Source organism: Drosophila mojavensis, unplaced genomic scaffold, assembly GCF_018153725.1.
Source record: "Drosophila mojavensis isolate 15081-1352.22 unplaced genomic scaffold, ASM1815372v1 contig_80, whole genome shotgun sequence".
NCBI lineage: Eukaryota > Metazoa > Arthropoda > Insecta > Diptera > Drosophilidae > Drosophila > Drosophila mojavensis.
The window spans coordinates 161560-186150 of NW_025318906.1; the positions used below are offsets into that span (position 1 = coordinate 161560).

At 39.6% G+C, this 24591-nt stretch overlaps 1 protein-coding gene and 1 long non-coding RNA gene across 2 annotated transcripts in view; both read left to right on the forward strand.

Annotated features, from left to right (window-relative positions):
- LOC6578240 (Krueppel-like factor luna) overlaps positions 1-24591 on the forward strand; it is a 79056-nt gene that overhangs the window by 47346 nt on the left and 7119 nt on the right. The window lies entirely within an intron of this gene.
- Positions 1798-9567, forward strand: LOC122757655. Its single transcript, XR_006357761.1, has 2 exons — positions 1798-2318; positions 9140-9567. It is a non-coding gene; the product is annotated as an uncharacterized LOC122757655 (long non-coding RNA).

The window sequence follows — 24591 nt, forward strand, 5'->3', positions numbered from 1 at the left end:
ATTGAGATCGTCATTATTATTATCTGCACTCAAACATTTACCATTCCCAATTTCATGCGGGTCTGCAGAAGCACGCAAGCCAAGGGAAATTAAAATTTCCGTTTCAGTGCCTGCGTGTGAAACTCAAATTGCAATGATAATTGCAAAATATTTGCAGGCCTCTCGTTGTATTTTCTCTGTGTCAGCCTCAGTCTCAGTGTAGGTCTCAGTCTCAGTATCAGTCTGAGTCTCCGTCTTTACTATGGCCACCTATGAGTTTTCGTAAATTTAAGAATGCCGCCAGTCAGTTCAAGGCCTCACGCAAAGATCAGAATGTGCAGCTGGGCAGCGTCGGACGATTGCGTGGACTCATGGTAATTGCATTGTACTGGGCTATTGTCATCATCATCAACAAGAGAATAAGCAACTGCCGTCCACTTGTCTCGTGTGCTGTTAATAAGTTGCAGCATCTCAAGTACGTCATCTTCGGATTCGGTGCTTGTTAAGAAGGATATCCGCTCTTTCGCTTTGGCTAGTTATAACGCATTCTGATCTGAAGTTGGTGCCGTTCCATCGACATGAGGATTTTATAGTTACGAATGGACTTATAATACAACGAGTCTCTATTTGAATGTGTACATACTTAACATACTTAACATAGTATTTATTTCAATTTATTGTATGCCGTCTCAAGAGCCGATGCACAATGCAGTGGAGAGTAAGGTCCAATATGTGTTATGTCGTAAAATGTGTAAGGTTTTGATGTTGTGTTTTCCAATTTTGAGGCTTTAAATTTATTTTTTAAATTTGAGATTTTACTCTTACTCGGCAAGCCACAGAGCAACGCAATCCATCATCATACTTTGCATTTGTTTGCGCGGCGCCGCAAATATTTCAACTCTCTGAGTGCCAAAGTAAAAGGCTCCCAATGCAAATACATTTTGAAAGCACATATTTGTTATGTTGGGCGTTCATCATAGACGATGGGTGGAGCGAACGCACTTTTTTATATTGAACACACTTCGGTTCACTTGAATGGAACCGCCACTTGGCATTGCATTGAATGCATTTTACTTGCATGCCATAAACGCTTTGACGCCATCAATCAACACGGCAGCGTTAAGTACCACCGCATCAGGGCGCCTATTTTATCTATATTTGTATCTGTTTTGTATTGCTGATGCTTATGCGACTCCTAGCAGACTGATGGTGATGTTGATGGTGGATGCCGACTCCTTTCGTCTTTTGAGGCTTGCCATGCTTCGCTTGGCATCTTAAGTGCTTTTTGATTTCGCATCTGACTCGTTGGCTCAATGAGCCTGAAATCTATGAAATCCTCTCATAAAGAGCCCTCTTCAATTGCTCCGATTTCGCAAAAATATACTTTAGTCTCGATGTTACGTTTTTAAAGCTTTGTCTTGCCCCTGTGCAGCTTTCGTTTTGCATAATTAATAATTGGAATTGCAATTGCAGTTCAAAACGCAATTGGCAAATGGAAATTGTAATAGCATTGGAATTGGGCGGTTTGGCTCGTAATCCTATTTGTAAACACGACGCATTAATAATATGTGCAATTTCGAATAATGGCCAAGGCGACCGGATATGTAAATAAATAATAAATAAAATTGTTTCATTTCATAACCGCTCATTTGTATTAAAGCCTAATTCAGCAGATAATTAAAGCGTCTCACAGTAAATATTTAATTATAAATATTTAGGCTCATACCTTTACGTTTCGATTAACAGTGATCATTGTAGGCTTTGAGTTTATTTTTCTATTTTATTATGAATAGAGCTTATAAATATCTCGATGCCTATTTAAAGAACGTCCTTTAAACTGGCTAAAGCTAGTCTTCAATTATTTTCAGCATAGTTTGGGGTGTCCAATTTAAAATTCCAAAGGCCTACATTGCAGAACTCGTGGAGAGTGGCAGACAATCATAAAGAAATAAAATGAAACGATACAAATGCTGATGCAGTCGTAGCTATATGCGTATTTATGTATACAAAACGCATATCTTGATATAGACACAGAACGCAGTCATTGTGTTGGTCGGGCGGTCGGTCGGCCGGTTGGTTGGATTGTTGAATTGGCCCCTGTTTAATTTAAATGTTCCCTGCTTAAAGGTCTTTTGAACTGTGCGTAGGAGGGAAGTTGTGCTGCCGATATGGCAGCTTAAATACGTGCCTGGACCGAGGCGAATACCTCAATACGGCCACTGGCGCTGCCTCTCGTCAGACAGTCAACAACAATTCGCCGCGAGCTAGAAATCATGTCTAGAATGCTTAAGTGCGTCCCGAAGCCAAAGTCAAGTGCCAAGTGGAATGAATGTGTATTCGTGAGTGGCAGCGCATATCTCTATTTCTCTTACTCTCTCTCTCTCTCTCTCTCTCTCTCTCTCTGCCTCATTCTTTATTCTACTGTTTCCCTCTGTCTCTTTCTTGTTATATCTTTATATCTCATTTTGCGTGGGCGTCCTATGAGCAGCCATATTAGTTCAGAAGTTTAATGAACTCCAAACATTCCTATATTACAATTCATCAATACAGCTATTACTTGAGATGTTTGTCATTTTCCAAACTTTTATGTGCATATTGTGAATGTATAGAAAAACTATTTGCATATTTGCCAAATGACGGTTAGTCTTATTGTACGTGCTTTTTAATTGCGACCCGACGTATTATATTGCAACTGCAGACACACAATTGCTAATGGTGTTACTCGTTGACCCTCTTTAATACTGAAGTGAATACTCAGAATACCCTAGATGCTAGAAAATGAAAATCTGCAAAGTAGAATGAAATTGTACTTCAATTCTCTATGCCTCAAAATAATGTAAATTTACATTTAGCAAGTATGCGTTCTAGACCCAATACAATTTGCTCTATCTCGAAATATAGACTTCAAATCAAGACAACTGTCTGTCTGACTTGCAAATTTTTAAAGCTGTAAATTTTGTTTAACAGTACCAGCCGCATAAGCACACATTAATAGCTACTTCCCCTTTTTTGCACGTTACAACAGAAAGCAACAATCAGAAAGGAAAATTGTGTAATGCCTTTACCATGATTACGCCTACCTACAATGGCAATCGAAAAGCAACAACAACAGAGTTCCAACAGCTACATCAACTGCAAGAGAAACAACAATATTAACACAGCTATAACAAAAACAACAACAATACCAACAATAAAATCATCAGTCGACAAGCTTCCAACTGGCAGCGGTTTCAACTTTTCAAATAAACTTCATGCAGCTATGATCCGCGACGTTACAGTCGCTGTCTCTGTTTTTTTTTGTGCTGGCTTCATTACCACCCTGTGCAAGCCTACGCACCCCTCCCAGCCCTGTGCTTGATTGTGCGTTCATTGCACCCAACAGTTTTGCTGCAGTCGCTGCTCTGATCTGCACATTGTTTGCTGCCGCAGGATATTAAAAATGTGCAGCCACCTTATTAAGTATACGCCTAGTGTCTGCAGCTATTAGCGAATGTAAGAATGAAATACGACAGTTTGAAAAGGTTTCAGCTCGCAAATGCTAGGCATTTGTGTGTAGGTTAACGCTAATATATGTATTTAGTCAAGTATTGATTGTTCCGTTATGAGTTGAAAGTCTCCCTCTAAACTTATATATAATATTTGAACACTTAACATAGCAGCGATGCTTCAATCATAATGTCGTTGTGGAATTTTTAATCTAGCGTCATTAAAGGCCGTCGACGAATCCTGTTAAATGCAAAATGCACTGAAATAAAAACCACATTTTGATATAAAGGCATCCGCAGCCGCACCCTAGCCACATACAGCGCAGCAGACAAAGCCGTGGAAAACTGTATGGACCAACTGCCAGCCCAGTCTGTTCTTCTGTCCTATCTGTCTGACTCAGCCTCTCAGTCTGTTTGTCTGTCTGAGGTCTGCTTGTCTATATATATACAGATATATATATATATATATATATATATATATATATATATATATGCATGTATACATACGTATGTGTGTGTATGGAAGAGTCGCATGCCTTAAAGAGGTTTTGCAGCGCTTTCTGTGGCACACACACACGAACACTCTCACATCCAGCCACAAGTCAACCCTTATTGTGTGGCTCACCTCCCTGTCTTCACTTCTTTGGTCCACGTGCAGGATTCAAATGTAGCGGCAGCCGTGAGCTGCTGCATGTTTGCGCTTATGGCAAATCCCTGCGCTCTAAAAAATTTTTAAGTATGCTGCACATTCACACAGTATAAACACACACATATACACCGACACACACGCACATACTCACAGTCACATACTAACTGTGAATCTGAATGCTACGTTTCCTCTTTGCATTTGCGAAAACTTTTGTAAAATGACAAAAATATGCCCATTAAAATGAGCAAATGTTGGAATTTATGTACATTAGAAAAGGCGGCATACACACACACAGAGAGAAAGCACATCTCTCACAAGGGATGCTCTTTTATTTGCCAATGAGGGTTGGGGTGCTGTAGCTTTTACGATGCGCTTTTTGCAGCGCTACGCCATCATCCATTCAACCAAAACTCATTCATCTTGCTCTGCATGCGCCGGCACACAGTAAACAAGAAATGCTGAGAGAAATGGAAGCCAAAGAGAAGATCTCTGCGAAACAACGTTTTGCAGTAGGCCCTCGCATTTGTCAGTCACAGAGCAAACAATTAGCGTGACCTTAATCAGATTGGCTCGGCCACTTAAATGCCTTAGGATAGTTCCGTAGCTTAAATGCGCCAGATGAGATGCTATGCAGCCAATCTTGACCCCAACTTCCGTTATAAGTTGGGCAAACTTTAAACACTGTCGACCAAAGTTTTGGTGGGATTATGACTAAGCGAGCGCAGTGCAAAACTTTTTCAATTTTAGTGAAAACATTTGAAGACACGGATTGTATTGCAGACGGGCAAATAAATAAGGCTAGATTAACTTAACTCTCAATACTGATTAAGAAGAGTATTGTTGTTTTTGTTTTATATGTGGATACTTATCGAATCGAATTTATTGCGATAGCCTATATTACAGATTTGCTGATTTGTATTCAGTTAGAAATATGTAAAGCTGTCTTTTTTACGTAATTATTGTATATAGTTCAGCAAGAAAGTAACAAGGAGTAGGATGTGGAAAGGAATTCCTGGTATTGATAGTATACAAAAACTTGGTAATATTTATTGTCTAGTTTGGAAAAGTGCAGAACACGAATAAAAATAGTTGTTGAATATGTTGTTTTCAAGCAAAGTTTATGAGTGGGCTGTCTACTTTGTCGAACATTTTGCGACAACAAGCGCGGGGAGACATATTTTTATGTATTTATAACAAGCTGTGAAAATATTTCCACACTTTTGCCCATTTGTTTGGCCACTCGACACTCTTGACTTTAACTTGGGTTAGCTTTCTGTTTCTGTGTCTGACTGTTTTCTGTTTCAGTCTTCTTTGCTGTCCTGTTTTCTATTATCCGTTTATTTTTATTTTTATTTTTTTGCTGCTTCAACCTGCTCGTTTTGCACACAACTTTGTAGCCTGACAATTGTCGTTGATGATGTTGTTGCTGCTGGTTATTGTCCGTACTGAAGTCCCTTAAAATCGATTTTCATTGTACCTTCGCATGGTCAGGGTGTTTTTGTTCACTCTTGAATATCAGGCATTGTTAACGCGGACTCGCCATGCATGGCGCGGCGAATATGGTTTTCTTTTGCTCAATTGGTGACTTGCAGATACAGTAATATTTAATATTATATATTACAATATAATTCAAACGACGATTCATTTCGTGCTGATTCTAAAAAAGAACTAAAAGCTATCTTCAGGGAATCGTTACTTTTGGTATTATTTTTAGCAGCCAATTAACAGTTTTTCTTAAGATTTTTTTGCCAAGCTTGCAGAACTTGGTTTTGATATTCGCTAAGAAATATATATAGTCATAAATTATAGCCAATTAAAAATTTTGGAAGCTGCTTGTCCGTAAGGCACAATTTTATTTTGACAATAATCGAAAATAAGAGAATTGACATAAATGATGTAGAAGTTTGCTTATCCTAGGCTGTCAGGTCAATAAATCAAAATCAACCTGTTTATCCAAGTAAAACAAATTCATGTTTTTTAATGACAAAGATTTAAGTTGGTCTGTACGCAATTTATTATGGTCGGGATGCCCGTTGGTAACGGACAAAATCAGGCATAAATAAATCAATGCTTCGCAGATATCGTCTCAGTGATTGCCTATGATAAAGGTCGCAATTGTGTGAGAGGCTGTCTACCAAAAAGCTGTCAGAAGTCTGTTGCGATAAGCCCGCTCACAACATAAATTTAGATGTACTTATTTGTCCTGACAACAACCCATCCTTCGCGGGATGCTTGTATCCTGATAACTTCAGGTTTAAAGTGGCATTTGTATGTTATAATGATTTGTTTTCGCATTCGACTCTTGCTTATTATCGAGCGAGTGGCGTTTCACAACTGAATTTAACACATGATCTGAAAGTTTTCTCTTGTTTTGTTTTGCTGCATATTTATGTGCGTCAAATGGCGTCCCACTGTAGATGAAGAAGAGAAATGCTTCTGACGGAGAAGCAAAATTTAATATGGCGCCATGTTTTTAGGCTGTCTGTGTGTATAAGCGGGAGGGTCTGTGTGTGCGTATGTGAGTGACTGTAAGCGTCTAATAGGCTTTGCGGAAAATAAAACAAAAGAAGGCATTTTTTGGCGCACATGTGTGTATACCGTCCTATTACGTATGCTGTATTTTTGGTGTGCCTTGTGACTACAGCCCTGCGGCTTTTAAGCGGCTTTTGCCAAATTGTTTTTGGCCAATTCTTAAATATTTTCAAGCGCGTCGGCTTTTCACGCCTTGCGAAATATGCGATACAAAGCTTAATAGCGGTTATAAAACTTAATATTCCCATGCATATTTATGCATATATTTATATGTCTACAATAATCTATACACATAATATGTGTTGGGGACACGCATATGTACGTGTATGTATGAAAGTATATGTCTTTTAATATTAAGCTGTTTGGCTGTGAGAGGCTGCTTCAAATCGAATTTAAATCCATAGTAAATTATTGTTAATACACAAGAACATATTCAGCTGGATCTTTGAGGGATGACTGCTTCATAATAAGTTCAATTACCAGCTAAAAAATAGTGCCGTTGGTGATTGGTTTTTACTCAACCCATTGTAAAGAAAGCTGGCTCCTCTATTAAGATTATTTATTAATTTTTTGGCCTAACCGCGTGGCTAATCCTGGCCAGAAGTTACTACCTCCACATAATCAAACTTAATATAAGTACTTTGCGAAAACAAATTTATAAAGCATAGATAATAAGATGGCGCATGCATCATTATTATCGTCTTCGTCATCATCAGCATCAGCGTCAGGATTTCAAAAGCACTTAAACCGTTTTGTTCGCTACACGAAGGCAAGGATGGACGGGGTGTGCCTCCCATTAGTCTATGAAACTCTCCGTAACGGCTGTTGCCTTAAATTTTTGCTTCTGCTACTGGAGGATATTTTTGTTGAAATTTTCGGGCCCACCCACAAATCTGAGCGACCCAAAATTTACGCAGCTACTTAAAAAACTATGCAACGTCGCTTGCCAGCGGGCAAAACATGGCTTGAGACTTGGTAAACGTAGCAAGAACCCGCACTGTAATCCAATTCATGAAGTTGCTTCAACTGAAAAGTTCCGGGGGAGTTGAAGAAGAAAACGCAGCCAGCTGTCTGCGCAAATTTGGCGTAAATTTAATTTTCAAATAAACTGCAATGCGCCAGAAGGGCTTTGCCGCGACCATAACTCCCCCATTTTCTTGCAAAAAAATATGCAGGGTAAAGGTTTGGAAAATATTCAATGCATTGCATTTACATCTTGTTATCGCTTGATTAATTGTCATTGTCCGTGTCAGCCTGGAAGTTGGAAATAGAGTGCGGAAATGGTTCTTAGTACGTGCCAGCGTCTTCGAGATGCATAAAAGGAACTTCAAGAGCAGAAAGTTATGTTGATTGGCACCCATTTGTGATGCTGTCGTAATTCACAGATTTATTTCTTCTTGGATGGCTGCTAATTGAATATGCATCGCTCGGCTTTTTTCTTAGCGTTAATATCGCCAAAAATGTTCTTTTAATGTTAAAGTTCTCATTTTTATAATTTGGTTACAACTTAACAGATATCTCTGGGGGATACCCTTTCCACTTGAGCTCAATAACTTGAAAACAAAAATAATTGATCCAAATGAATGTAAAAGTGATCAAAGACAAGAGTTTATAAGGATGCGTCTACACTTTCCACAATCATAACTTCGGCGAGACATAACTGGCCAGTGCAGTACACCATTTAAACGCCACTCACGTAGTCACTCTGGGAAACAACAAAGAATAAGCATGAAGCAAATTACTGTATATTTTACGCACCGAAAAGAAAAAATACGGCGAACATTGCAAATTTGTAACTCATTTGGAAGCAAATTAAGTTTCTGAGGCTACCAAGGCAACGCTCCAGGCAGACCTTTAATGTGCACCGTATAAATTTTCCTATTTATTTCTGGCTGGCAGGTGGTACAGGGAGGGCCATTAAAGTAAAAGGGCTCCCGGACCGAAGGAGACCTAGGCATGGAAAGAGCGACACAGGGGGAGCTATAGAGATAGAGAAAAATAGGAAGAGAGAGAGAGAGAGAGGGAGTGTGTGAGAGAGAGCGAGAAAAAGCGGCCTAACGCCCATATAAGCACAGTAAATTAGCATTAGACACGGTGGTTATTTTATTACGAACTGACACAAGGCAGCCAACGAAATGTTTCCGCCGGAGGTACTGCTGGCTTTGGTGGTGCTTGGGCCACAGTCCAGTAATATTTCAGATCTGTAATTTCAATGGCAGACAGTTTTATGAATTATTTTTATAATTTAGCAGATTAGATAAGGAATAATGTCTGGCTTTCTAAGTAGTTCCGATGCCTTTAAAGTTAGTGGTCACCCACGTTCCGTTAACATACTTTCCTAAGAACCCTTATAAAATCTCTTTAATATATTCGTTTAAAAATCGTTTGTGCAGCTCAGTTTCTGGACAATGTGCAATAAGCTATAAGTTGTTCATATATTTTGTATTGCTTAATTTTTGTAAATGGACTAACTTATGTTTTTTATTCATTACAGGTAAGACGATAGGAATTTCCTGAAACATTAAATGACGGATTATTCCCAAATTCGATTTCTAAGTGATTTGAGTGTAAATGAACCACTTGGGTCCCTCATAAATCATCTGCTGAAAAACAACGTCTGCGCTCAGGTCTGCCTAAAATCAAAGCCAATTATGCCAAAAGTATGCAAGCGTAAGCTCATTAATTTCAACAATTATAACTGACTTATTTTGACCTATATCTCTGTGCCTGCGGTAGATAGCTTTTGGAAGGTCTGTCAAAAGAATCGCATAAGCATTTCATTAAAGTTCTGTCAGCTGTAAATAGGAGAATGTCTGCGGCATGAACACATATATTTACACGTTGAACTGATTTCGTTGAAAAGCTTGTAATTATTGTATCATCAAAGGCCAAATACAGTAAGGTTAATGAGGTTTGATTTAATCAACAGTGTTTCGTTGCCAATGACAATCTTCAATTTATATGTTTGCTGTGTGTTTATATGTATGTTAGACAGTCTAGCGATTTTTTAAAAGTAACACATGTGTCTCTTCGGTACCTAGTCCAGTCGCTTAAATGCGAGTAACAGGAATAGGAAACAGTGTGTGCTATTCAATGTTTGACGTTGCCTGCTTTTCAAGTTGCACACTCAGCTTATTAGTGCAACCCACTTAAGACAAACAAAGCCAAGCTAAACTGTTAATCGCCGGCAACACCTAAGACAAACAAGAACAGCCGCAGAGAAGGCAGTCATTCCGAGAGGCAGCTCCACACCGGAGGGTCTTCCTATAATTGCACATGAAGCTTTCGCCTATCACCTGCCGAGCCCCTCGCCTTACCTGCGCCAATTGGGACTTTTTGCATTGTTTGCACTCGGCCACGTGAATGCGTATTCACCTAGGCAATCCGGGAGAGACAGACAGGCAAAGTGGCAGACATGCAACAGACAAGTCACAGCTTGCCGTCCACTTTGTTTGGATTTGGTCCGGGATCGGTCCGGGTTTCGTTTCGTTTTACGTATAAGCCTGACTGCATTTGCAAGCACCTTGCGTTAATCTTGATGGACTACCGATTGCCAAATGCAATTGCTGTCGATTGCCGCCTGACATTGGCAGCTGCAACAACAACAAATATCTTCAACAGCAAGCACTCCAACTGCTTTTCTTGGCTTGCACCATACACATGCTTCACAGGTGACCCCAGTTGCAGATGGGAATTGGGGGCGGTAATTATATCGTCTTGCAGAAAACACCCATTGATATGATTACATTTCAATAACACGACTACATCTTATTAATAACATATTAATATAGTACAAAAATTGCATTTTATAGTACTGAAAGATGGCTAACAAAAACAAGAAAATTGAGTGGAAATTTACATAAAATCTAAATTGACGTTTACTTGGTAAAACGAAGATAAATAAACTGGTCATAGCTATTATAACAGAGCATGTTTTATTCATGAACAGCAAACAGCAGCAATAACAATAACAGTAGCAAATTGTAACATATGAGCATATCGCCCGAAAACAATTGCATCAATATAGAAATATAAATAAATACAGCGCTGCCTGTTTGTCTGTTTGACGGTGTGTCAGCTGACAACGCCCAGAGTCGTGCCGTGCTGTTTGTGTCCAAAATAAAAAAAAATAAATAAAAAAAAAAAGATGCACTTTCTACTTTATGGTAAATCAGATTAGGGCCACTCTATGCTAGACTCGCATACGCACACAAATACACCGGCTGAGCTCTGCTGCAATTTCAATTTCGAAATTGCAGATTGTTTTATACGCAGTTGCTTCATGCAAAATTTCTTATTGTTGATTTAGCAGTTAGATTTATTGCATATTTGATGTCATGGAACAAATTGCCTGCATACCACAGGCGAAGTCAACGAGTGCAACGATTCAACTTAGTTTCATGTATTTATTTATTTATTTCATTTCTGTTTCCTCAATCCTTAACGGATCTGTTACAAGTTGCAATAGTATATGGTAGCTCTTTAATTTGTATAAATCTCTCATTACCAATTCTCATCTCTAAATAATAAATTTTATTTGAATAGATAAAAAATTCTTAAAGATTTTTGTTGAGATATGACAACTACTTATTTTTTAGGCAAATATATGTGAAAATATGTTTTTTCTTCTCGCCGTGAAACTTTTGTATGACAGTCAAGTCTAAACTCGGGCAATGGTTATGGAAATTCTATGCGTATTAATCAATCAATTTTATATTCTTCTTAATGATTGAAGAAGTAACAAATGAAGTTTGTCTTATTTGACTTTCTTAATACTGCTTTTTAAAGAAGACTAGAATGGGTTGGGAATGTGTGCTATGAATGCTATGAATATGTGGTGCCATTTTTACACGTAGAAGCTTTTTAATACCTTGCATTTTCAACAAATAGCTTACAATAATTCGCACATGGTGCTTCACAAAAATAAATTATAGGGACACATCGAAGTCGACAATATATACATATATACACACACACATAGATACAACTACGAAAAAATGGTGGCCATATTGAAAAAGATTGGCTGAAAAAACGACGATGAAACAGAAGGACTAAAAAATGGGCAACTGAACTGCCCAGCTGTGCATTCGAACGGCGCCAGACGAAATTCTTTTTACAATAGCATCCCCCTCAGAATACCTACATGAAAAGCCATCAGAGGCAAAAACAAGGAAGCAACTTTGATGGATTTCAACGCGCTGTTGAAAAAGAATTATCGAATTGATCGGTGCTCATAAATAATGTCAGGTAGCACATAAAGGCTATACAAAGAATACAAAGAATGTAGCTCTGCAAAAATGCAGCCAGGTGTTACTACTAAACTGTGCATAAATTAAAAAGAAAACTATTTTGAACTTACCTTACCTCAGACCTTGATGTAGACGTGCTGCTGGCTCGGTTGCGCTTCGAGGCAAATCGCACCTACAACGACAAATTTTCATTCATATTCATATAAGTTATAGCTCGTTTATATGTGAGTTAAACATATGTGTTAATATGAAAGAGCGAAAACGATGTGTCATCCACTCATTATATTAAGCGAGACTAGCTGGAGAGCTACACGAGAAGCACCCTTACCGAGGCAGTAAGTGTGTAATTGCATATCATGTATGGTTGGCGTAGTCCTGGTTTTGTCTGGCTTTCATTGCAGTTAACGAATATAACGTATACGCAACAGTAACGGGAAGGCAACCGAAGCGATTCGAGGAAGTTCGGGCGGGCGGGCGGTCGGTTGGTCGCTGGAACGGGTAGCTGTTTTATTTGAGTTGATGGAATTGGAATACGTCCAAAACGAAAATTAAATTCAACAATTTGCGGTTTTTAGTCTAAAAAATGGAATGGCCAACAGGACGGAGCAGGAGATGGCATGCATCATCAACTAGAGGCAGCTACGTAACCATGAGAATATGAGCTACATGTCGTTCTGTGTGTGTACGGAAGTGTGCAATTTGCTATTTTACTGATTGTTTTTTTTTTTCATCGAAATAAAAGTTTTTTGCACTTCTCCATTAAATTTTTATACCCTGGCCAAATTAAAAGCATACAAAAAAAATATTCAACTAACTTCGTTCGATGATTTCCTTTTGCAACTTTTAATTATATTTATGGGATTTTAGAAACTAAATCAACTAAGTAAATACGTTGGTGTTTATTTAAGATCTGGAGTCTTTCGAATGATTTGAGGTATTCGAAATGGGTATTTCGCCGTTTATTATGCGATCCGATTATTTAAGCGCCATATTAAAATTACGGATTAAATGTGCAAAGCTGCTGCTGACGTCCAATCGGCAAGGAGTTAGTCGTGGTAGTTGAAACACACACGTGGACAATTTTATGGTAATTACCTTTTTACCATGTTGTTGGCATTGGAGCAAATTTCATTGTTAGCATTAAGCTCACCCATTGTCTATGCAGCTGTTGCTGTTGTTGTTGCTGCTGCTGTTGTTGTGGGAAAACAAACCGCAGCGGGAATTGCCTTTGTCATGTTGTTGTTGCTGGTGTTGGTTTTGCGACGACTTCACATGCAGGCGAGTGCCAAAAATTTGTACAATTTTCAGACGATGCCGCGCTAGCGTTTCCCATGTGTAACGAATGTGAATGCCATATAAATTAAGTGCGGCGACAACTACAAAAAAAAATCATCAACAACAACAACAGCGTAGCAGCAGCAGCAATAACAACCACATGACAGCGGTGCAACGCAAAAAGGTAATTCTGTGAGTGGGAAATTTTAGTCCAACTACAGCAACAGCAACTGCAACAAAAATGGCAAACAACAATTACAACAAATTCTGGCGGCGGTTTTCGTGGCGCTGGCGGTGAAGGCGTCGGTTAACCCAAAGTAAAACTGCGAAAAACATTTGCGTTTGACAATTTCTGAGAGTACGGCAGGAGGAAAAGTTTGGAGATACTCGGCCAGTGGGCGGATGACACTTAAAGCGTGAAAAAAGTATTGAAACAATTAAAAGTATATTGCCGTTCGCAGTCTATTTGAAGCAGCTAAAGCGAAAAGTCCCACAGAGTCGGGTAGACAAGTCCCACAAGTCAAAGCAGCTTTTAGGAGCCCCAGTCCTTTATTAAATTGTGATTAATGATCAAATTATTGCACGCATTTATCATTTGTTTGTTTATATTCAAAAGGAAATTAATGGTTATTTACTAAAGCCCAATACAAATTCATAGTCGTACATTTGCAGTGCATAATTATTGGCTTTACCAAATCAAGAATGAAAAATGTTCTTGAAATATGGAGCCAATCAGTATAGCATTCATTTAAAATAACAGGAGCAGATTCAAATTTTCAGGTCAAGCAAATGCAATAAATTATGTGGTTTCTAAGCATTGCGGCACAAATCAGAGCCGTCTCGGCAGAAAGAAATTATGCCGAGAGCAGCAGCACCCATTAACAATTACTTTGGGTGTTTTGATGTTTCGACTTTGACCATTTTTTATGCCAAAAGAAGGCAGGAACCCAAATGATAACCTAATTAACCTGTTCACCTTTTATGTATTTTTTACGACGGCGGGTATATGACAGCTGGTCCGTTTTCTTTCGGCAAGAAGTAACAGCAATAATAATAAACTGGAACTGTTGTTACAGCCGAATTACAACAAAATGTCAAACAATTGCTGGCAACACAGGAAAATTTTGTAAAGCCATTGGACCTGACGTCACCATAATTACACACAGTAAAAGAAAATCTAGAGCCTAAAAAAGAGCAGCTAAATATCAGTCAAGGACTCAGCAGTGCGCATTCGACATGGCCTCTAGGATGGCCATAATATCTACATCTCATTCCGCTAGGTTGTATATCCAATGCATACGCGTTTTTAATTTCCCACCAGTTTATCGCTGCTTCCTTTTCAATTTTGGGTCCAAGAGCTGCCATTCAAAGCCGTTCCGTTAGCTTCCGTTTTATTGGTATGGAATTCGACACTAGTATTCGCATTCGCACTCGGACTCGGACTTTGCATCTGTATCTGTGCTGTTCTGCGGCTTGTAATTGCTAATATCCGCTTTTAATTAAGCAACTTCCTTTTCAGCATTGTGGTGCGGACTGTTGGGTCGGTGGACTGTTTTTTGCGCTGGCTTTTGGGTTTCAGCTTCGGGCACTGGGATTCCTTTCTGCTTTGGCTTAGCGTTTTCATCTGCCTTTTCGTTTATATATATATATATATATATATATATATATATATATACATATATACTTACATAAATAAATAAATATATATATATATATATATATGTGTATTTCTTGGCATTTTTTTTAAATTTGGGCACTGACTGTGCATACTAAATATTATGATATTGACCCAAAACTCTGGCGTAGTCAGAATAATTTGTATTTTTTTTTATTTTCTGCAAGTTCCAGCTTAAAGTTTAATTTCAATTAACTTAAACAAACAATGTTTATGTAATTTCAAGCCACTTTCGTAAATAAGCAAGTGCAATGGCGTATACGAAAACCAAAATAGCAACAGTAGAAAACATTTGCAGCCTGGTCAGTCGTGTGTCGCGGTCGCTTACCCCGCCATCAATAAAGATACACAGACCGTGTCGAGCGCCTTGGCCCAGAGCCTCGACATGTCCTATGCACCTTTACGTATGCAATAGAACTCTGTAACATGAGCCAGTGACGATGGCTAATAGCAATAGCAACAACCACAACAGGAACACCAACAGCAATGGCTACACGTTTGATTGGGGTCAATTCTACATGGCAGGCGCAACAACGAAAACCGTCCATGACCATTTCCATTTCTCAACCGTTTTTGTTCGGCGCAATTTTTGTTATTTGCTCTTTGCTTGGCTTTTTTTCTGAGCAGCTGTAATGGAGCAAATGGCTAGTTTAGAATTGGGATTGGATGAATAGCCGTGTGAAAGGAAGAATGCTAGCTAATATCAAAAGCTTTTAAAACGACTTTCAACTATCCCAGTTTCACATAGATATATATTTAATACATGTGCTGAATGGGTAAAATAATTAAAACATATTCTTGTGAAAAGCTTCCAATATTAAGATAAAAGGCATGCCAGTTAAATTGTGTAATTATTGCTTGCCTCTTTGTGGGGCTTTCACTTTAGAGGCATTTCCCACAAAACACACATTTGCACATTTAAATGAATATTACACATCTCCATAGCATAGAGCTGCAAGGAAGTACGAACATGATTATGTTCATGTGGTTGGCTAGCTGCATTGAGGTTTCATTCATGAGTTGGGCGTATCGACTAATAACACCTAATGAAGGTTACAGCAGGAGCCAGCTGCAGCATCGAATCAAATTGGCATTGTTCTCGCTTAAGTGCCAGCAAGTAGGCTCAATCTCGCATTTGCAATTGCGTTTTAATGACCAAACAACAGCAATAGCCACAGTAACAGCAACAGCAACAACAACAGCAGCAACAGCAATGATCAGACGTATTTGACTACCTTGGCAGTAGCTGCTGGTAAGAGGCTTACCCAAGTTGTTTTTGCTAGTAGTTGCTGTTGCCGAAATGAATACCAAATGAGTGCAAATGGATGCAAAGCTTGGTAGGTTGACTAGACAGAGTAATCTGACTAACAATCCATTTTCGAAATGTACGCTTACAAACGCATATTTATAAATCGAATATGCAAAGCTGCTGTTTCAGTTCAAAGTAATTGTAATTTTATTGTTGTAAACTGAGATATTTTATGGATGGTTCTGCCTACCTCACACATGCCTTCACATTGCTGCGCCTTTATTCAAAAATAAAAATAAGTTGGAGTCAAGCATAAATGATTGGTTGACCTGCTTTAAAGCTCAGGTGTTGAGTCAAAGCCAAGTTAAATAATTGCAGGGGCATTGACCGTCAAGTGACTTGTAGCTCTCTCGTATATTAACACTAGTTGCGTTTGCTTTGCTCGCTGAGCGTTCAGTTGATTGTGACAATCGGCTCACACGCTTTTCTACGGCTTCGCACTACTTGTCTTGGGAATTGAATTCTAGTTAACGCACCAGGCAGAACTGCAAATAAATCTGAAAAACTGAAAGCTGATACTTTCGAAGTGCATCTACCCAGGATATCATCGCAACAAGAAATAACTCACACATACACAATATTCTTCTGACGATTCTGACTTCACTCAGGTGACTTGGGCAGGTAAATCTCAGTCTCAGTCTCATTGGCAGGCAGCACTTGTGGCGCACGAATCACCCTATTCATTGGCTTGGCAGCAACCAACTGTTGCCGTTATAGCCTGTCGGCACTTTTTCAACAATTACTCTGCTTTACGATTCATTAAATCTTTATGTTGCCAGCTGAATGGATTAGAATGCAAGGACAGTCTGGTTCCTTCTTTACCTTCCTTGGTACTGATAGTGAGTACTGATATACTGAGGCTGTAATGGATGCGACTAATGGTGCACGACGCTTGAGGCGGATTTGAAAAGAGGCGCAATAGAATTACAAATTATCAGATAAAGGTTGGGCTTTGTCGTCGGTGGACAGGGCAGTAGCTCGTCAATTTTGCTACAATTGGCAACAGCACAGAAGTCAGAGCTGTTGTCTTCCTAATGAGACAAATCACGATTTTTTCGAATATATTTCTCTTGTATATTTTCACAAAAAGAAATTCAGCGAGCAGCAAGCAAACGGTCATCAAGGATATGTGCTCATAGTAAAACATAATCATAAAGTTGTGCGTGCATGAAACGGCAACAGCAGCACAAAAACATTATATAGCAGGATGCGTTAAATAAAATCATATTTTAGTGAACGAACAAGAACTCAGATAAGCCGTCTGTTCTGCTTATTCTGCTACAGTTGACCCACCCAAAACATATGCAAATTTTGGTAGGCGAACAACTGAGGGGAGTAGCTGCAGGGTCACAAACAATGGACAGTGTGTCAACGTGTTCATGTATATGTCCGATGTCCGTGTTCATTGAGCGATAGAGAGCCAGCACACAGTGGCAATTTTGTTGTTGTTATGTAACCTTTTATGTCCATTGGTATATTTATGCTGGTAGTTGCTATAACTTTATTTTTCCTGCTTAGCCTCTGCAATTTTATCCTGCTCGTTGCTATTGTTTTACTGCCGCGTATCTCGTACGACTGTCTGCTGGGCCGAAGCTTGTAATGTGCCTAACATTAAAGTATGTAGGCAAACAGCTTGTGCGAATTATTTTTATTTGTAAACAGCATTAGTGAACGTCTTTTACACAGAAGCAATTAACCTTTTGATTCCTCTATGGCCTGGTTCACACTCTGCCTTGTACACGGCCATAAGACCAAAGGACTGGAATTGAAATTGCATCTGAACTGGCTTTATGGTTTCTTTTTCATAGAGTAAAGGAAAATAAAACCTGCTTTGTATACAATTTTGCCATTTACCGCTTCCGACAATCAATATAAAGGGAGGCGATAACAATCTACGCATCGCACACAAAACTCTAGCTAAACAAGTAACAGCGTCCTTCTCAAGTCTGACCAGCTACGAGTTACCCTCTACCAACACACAATCAAAGTTGTTTGAATAGTCGCCCTCTTAAAGCCTACCAATATTATATCGATTCACTCTGTGGCTATTGAAATATAGTCGTTGAAAATATAGTTTACTTAAGTACCATCGAATGTTAATGGCGTTCCCTAATTTGATATAACCTTTCTGGGCATGTCCAATGGGTATGTGTTATGTCAAAATGAGGCATTTTCCTTTAGACAAAATGCGTTGTTAAACATGCTTTGGGTCAATATCATAAGCCTTGATATTTGTAACCGACAAAATGTTAGACAAGCACTTCTGTTGTCATTGAGGAAGAAGGAGGCGATGATGAGGAAACCGGTCCTTTACTCGTACGGTACGGATAATAGACATTGAAAACATTCCACCTTGTGCGGGTTTTTGGGCTGGCCATAAAATGTGAAAGCCACAACAATTGCATTATCCTGTATCGACAGTTTTTCTTCAGCCCCCTACTTGTCTACGAGCATGCATATAAATACGTGGTATAAATAGCTTTTAGAATGTGCTTATTTTGTCATTTATGTATTATCTCTACGATATATGTATGCCCAAACAAAAAATTCGATTTTATTGTCAAGCGCAGGCATACTTGCGCCAAAAACTATTCTATGGAACGAATATATCTGAATGTGAATGTTTTGGTTTCTGTTTCAATATGACTGGCTTTAAGACGTCTTCAAGTAGCTAGAGCACTTACTTAACTCTATGACTGACAGTGTAAAAGCGCTGTTAAAGCAGATCTGTAGATCCTGAAGATAATTGGATGTTAAAAAGCCTAATCTTAGTTACAGTATAAAAAGTTTCCTCTCCCGCTCACGCCTACCGAATGGGCGAAAGTTGCGCCCTCGAACAGCGTTAAATTTATTTATTATCATTGTCAGCATCATCATTTGCGCAAAGTGTCATTTAGATGGAAGAAACAACAACAGCAGCAACCATGGAAACGGAAACAAGGCGGCAACATGCCACAAAATGACAAAACGAAGCGTAAAAAAAAAAACAGGCAGCAACAAGAACGTCGCAATTTGCGTAAGGCACACAAATGCCATCAAGTTCAAAGCTAATGGCTAGGGTGTTGTGGCTGTGAATTCCAGAATTCGTGAACACCACGACTGCACAGTCCGTCGTGGAATCGAACAGAACGTAACAGCCGAGCCGAGAAGCAGAATGCATATGGCAACTAGGGAGTGAGAATTGGGAAGTGGCAAAACACAGTTTGTATATCTAACAAAAGTAAAAGCACAGGCCGGTCGAAGGAGCTCAACGCTATCGGGGTTGCTGTTATGAGGGGTGACACTGCCAGCCGAAAGGCGACCAGAAATAATGTACGCATTAATTCCTCATTTAAATTCAACGGCGCGTACGACGCATTAGTTGCGTCAAGCTCCACAGCTCCCCCCACTCAGCAATCTTTCAGGAGTATCCAAGCAACCCTGCTGCTTCTGCTTCTGCTTTTGCTGTTGTGTGTAGCATACTTTTTGGCACTGCCACTGCGACACTTTCGTATTGAAGTGCTTCTCGATTGCCTAAGAGCGAATTCCATTTCTGGGCGAAAGTGATCAACGTAGTCCCCCATTTCCCATCCTACTTGCTCGCAGCTGTTTCCTTGTTTCAAACTACTTATGTGAAAGGTTGCTGCCGCTGTTACTGCTTGAGCAGTCGGCAACTTTTTAAATTAGCATAATGCCTGAAATTATGCAGCGCCTTTTGTGTCAGACACTTAAGTTGGTTTTCAGTTGTTACTGCTGCTGCTGCTGCTGTTGCTGCTACATCTACTGCTGCTGCGACTGTTGTTGATGTTGTGGCACTTTAAGTGCACTTTGCGCCCCGAAAAACAAACAACAGTTGCAGCAGAAAACAAAAACACCAACAATAGCAATAGCATCGCGACATCAGCAGGGGGCGCTAGATGTGTCCAGACCCATCCAGAGAAAACCAAGAAGTAAATCAACGCATTACACTTTGTAATGTGGCTTCCTGGTGCTGCGCGGAAGGAAGGGGTGTGTGTGTGTGTGTGTGTGCATAAATGTGTGTATGCGCTTGTGTGCAAAGTACTGATAATGCCAATAATTCAATTATCCGTGTTGTATCTCCTGCTATGCTACTCTAGCTGTTAGTGGCTTGTCGTTTGTCTTTGGCTTATTGTTATTGCCAAACCAACTGACTTGCTGATATTGTTTTTGTTACTCCTGCTGCTGCTGCTGCACTCGCATTGAGCAGTTACTTACAGCCAGACAGATAACAAGCAGAAGCCGCACAGTGAGACGTCGATGGCAACAATGGTTGCAGTATTGCTACATCAATGCCTGTGACTGTGACAGTTGCAGACCTTTCCTGCTTATAGTAAGAATAGAGAGACCAATAGCCTGTTGCACAAATTGACAGCTTTGACGAATTTAACATTTATTTTAAATAATAATAAATAAATAAATAATTGCTTTCTCCATACGTTTTTAACAATGTTATAACCGAACGAGACAGACAGTTGGAAATGTTTGTTTTCTTGTCTGCGTTGATGTGCTTCGTTCACTGCATTGTTATGCTTAAAAGCTTCTTAAATTGTTAAGCTTAAAGTGCCTGGTCACGATGACGTTAATTGTGGGCATAATTTCATTACGTTTCGTTCATTAAAACTTTCAAAATGGCAGCCCCGAAAGTGGCGTAGGAAAACAAAAAGGAAAAAGAAGAAATGCTGAACACATCCCAGGGGGCTTATGAGGCGAAGCTCTCTGGAATTATGGCTCATTAAATGACATAATGCAGATACACATACATACATAATGAAAATTTGGTATGTGGTGTGATTGTGGATAGCATACTTTCCAAGTAAGTTAGCAGCTGCTTCTCGGGGTAGCAAATAAAAACCGCAGGCTCTGCTGCTAGCTGGGGCCTGCTAATATCTTTCTAATACACAAACACGCACAGAATATTACACAAATACACAATCCCAGAGCTCAGTGCAAAGACAGCAGGGCGCCCAAGACATGTGCCGCATAATAGCCTTAACAAGATTTTTTGGCGTACTCGTCGCCGTCGCCATTGCCATCGCCGTCGCCCTTGCCATCAGCGTCGGCGTCGTCGTCGTCGTTGGAGTCTTCGACGTGCCTCTTAACTGCCGCTGCGTCTTTTTCAATTACACACATAATTAAATATGTTCAGTCTGTCTCTATATCTGACTCACTATGTGTGGGCGTAGAATCCCGGGGGGCGTGTGACAGCCTAGGTAAACATTATCTACAGTGTGTGTGTGTGTGCCGGCAGATACTTAAAATCTCTCCCAATTGTGCAATAGACTCAGTCTTCGCTCATATCACATTTTGTAGATTTTAATAAACATGCTGATAATTAAATTTAATCGTAGGCTTTTATTTAACATTAGCATTGAAAACATTTGGGCGCACATGTTCGCCTCCTCCTGATTCCCTCGCAATCTGTATTTGCTGTGGCCAAATTCAATTTAATTTCATCTCAAGCGCTAAAGAATCGAGCAATTGGAGGGCTTTCAATTCGTGCAAACAATGTGTTGCCTGTTTATTTCTGTTTATATGTCTGGTATTGTTCAGCTCTTGTATATGCAATATAAAGCGGTTTCGTTAAAGCACTTGCAGATCTTACAGACTTACAGATCTAAATTAATAAATCGATTTTCGATTAATGTCAGTCTCAATGCCACATTTTCTTACCAATATTTATTTATTTACTTTTTTCGAAAACGATTTCTATTTCCTTATTTAGGTTAGTAAAGACTCCGTTTTGTATTGGGTATTTGGTATTTGTGAGGAAAAAACTTGGTGTCTCTGCTAAAAGTAAAACAAAAGAACATTTTACTTGCTGTCGACCATAAGGTACGGAACAGTAAATATCTTGGGCTGAAAGCCAAACAGGCGGAAGAGAAAACCTCATTTTAAGAGCGAAAAACAAAATGCACACAGAGAGAAAATATGGTGACACAAAAACCAAAGCTGAAATGGACGCAACGGAAATTAAGATTTTTTCTTATGCGACCAACTTGTGCCATAGATTAAGCCATTTGGCTCTGACATATCCCCCGTTCAGTTGCGCTCTTGTTGTGCACTTGCCACATAAATTGGCGGCAAAAAGTGTGCAAAAGTATTTCCCACCCACACAAATAGATAGGGCAAAATAAAAAAAATATCAACCCATGAGCACTGCAAATAAATTTCTATTAAATACAAATGAGCAAAAAGTTTTTTGCTTAGTCGAAAAGTTTTTGAAGCCACACATCAGCGGGATTATACATTGACACCAGCTTTCTACACCGAGTATACATGAATGTTTCCTACAATTCCTATAAACTTCAGGGAGTGTATATATAAACTAATTATGTTTAAAGTATGTTGAGTCAGTAGCAGTGCCTCTGTAGACAGGCCTTAGTTATCTATTGGCAAGCACCCGAACTATTCACCCATAGCACATCAATCATTGGCCCAAGGTGGGTCATTTCAGCTACCCATATATACTCAAATGTAGTCGGATATTTGGCGATCCGCTGATTCTGATACTGGTTGGCTCGCAACCATGCGCAATTTAAAAGTCGCGTCCTAATCTTCCTGGCACTGCTCTCAGTTTTGGGCAGGTGATTTGTTGGCAACGCCGTTGGCGGCAAAGCACATAACTCAAAATGCCATTTCTGATAGCATCCTGGAGGATGGCGCTGGCGATGGCGAAGGCGAATGCAAGCTTAGCCTCCGATTCGGACTCAGACTCAGATCAGCCTTAGCTCAGCTGGCATTTGCATTTGTTTTAGATGCATGTCTTGCATGTTGTGCTTTGTGTGTGTTTTGTCGAGAGTGCTTAAACAATATATCAAATTCCGAACAGCGGGCATGCATGTTACATTTTATTTAGATTTTTGCACATAGATAGTGCTGCATTGTCTGACTGAAGTGTTGCTGGCCAGGAAATGGAAACTAAGTGCAGCAGCCGCACATTAATCATGGACTCTATCCCCGTCTCTCTCTCTCTCTCTCTCTCTCTCTCTCTCCTTTCCTCTTCGCGCTGAGACGCCAACGCCGCAGTGCTGATTCATAAACCATTTATAGTTATACCCTGAACCCATTGAAAATGGGAAATCAGGGTATAATGGTTTTGTTAAAAGTATGTAACAGACAGAAGGAGGCGTGGCAGACCCCACAAAGTATATATATTCTTGATCAGGGCGACGAGCTAAGTCGATTTGGCCCTGTCCGTCTGTCTGTCCGTCCGTCCGTCCGTCCGTCCGTCCGTCCGTCCGTCCGTCCGTCCGTCCGTCCGTCCGTATGTATGAACGCGTCGATTTCAGAAGATATAAGAGCTAGAGACTTGAATTTTTTTTTCCTAGGTCCGTGTATATCACGCGCATATCAAGTTTTTCTTTTTATATCGATAACTGCTCCCGATAATTTATTATCGATCAAAAACCTTATCGAAAGCTAGTTATTTAATTATACCTCCTACACCTTTAGGGCTAGAGCTTCCAAATTTTATATGTAGACTTATATGCATTTTATATAATTTCGATTTTTGTTGTAATTTACCCCCCACCCCTATATCCACCCCCTCACCCTCACCTTTGTAAAAGGCGTATTTCAAGTACTAGAAACTTGTGCTTTGGAATGTACATATATTTGAATATTATGATTATGTTCTGAAAGTTTCATTAAGATTGTACGTCTAGAAATTAAAATATTCCACAAATAAATCCTTATAATGTTGCCCACACTGCAGCGCAGCCCAAGCGCAGTCGCTGCTTACTGCGCAGTTAGCAGAGCGCGTTCTAATACGTAGATATGTATGTACGTGTGCCGAAAAGAAGTGCAGAGTGATTAGAATATCAGATTAGAGGGTTCAGGGTATCTCCTAGTCGAGCAGTCTCGACTAGAGTCTTCTTACTTGTTTTCTCTTGTTGTTATTGCTGTTGCTGCCTCCGTTCGTAAATCGCACACGCAACTTGTTTGGCGACTTGAAAGGGTTAAGAAATTTATGTGTTGCAATTATTTTCTTGAAATAACACTTAAAGTGATTTACCGACCATGTTTGGAGAATAAGAATGGGAATGGAAATGGGAATGAAAAGCAAAATAGCAAACCTAAGCAAATGTGGAATGCACAACTCGAAACAGATCCTGTGGCTACGCTTTTTATTCCAGGTCATTGATTTTCCGCTTTTGTATTGCACTTAATAAGATTTGTTAAGCAGAAATGGGTTGCGGGTTTGGGAAACGCTAACAACCGATAATACTGGTCATGTGTGCAATTTGTAGCACCTTTAAGTACTTGTTGCTGCACCTTCTCAGCCGCAAATTGCTTCAGGAGAAGCATAAGAAAAAGCCATTTTCCACTGTCATTTTTGAGACATGAGTATGGCATGTTGGCTTATTGAAACAAATGCGAAAACGCAAACCAACTCAATTGTTATGACTGTAGCTCTATTAAAATCTTTATTGCAAAAC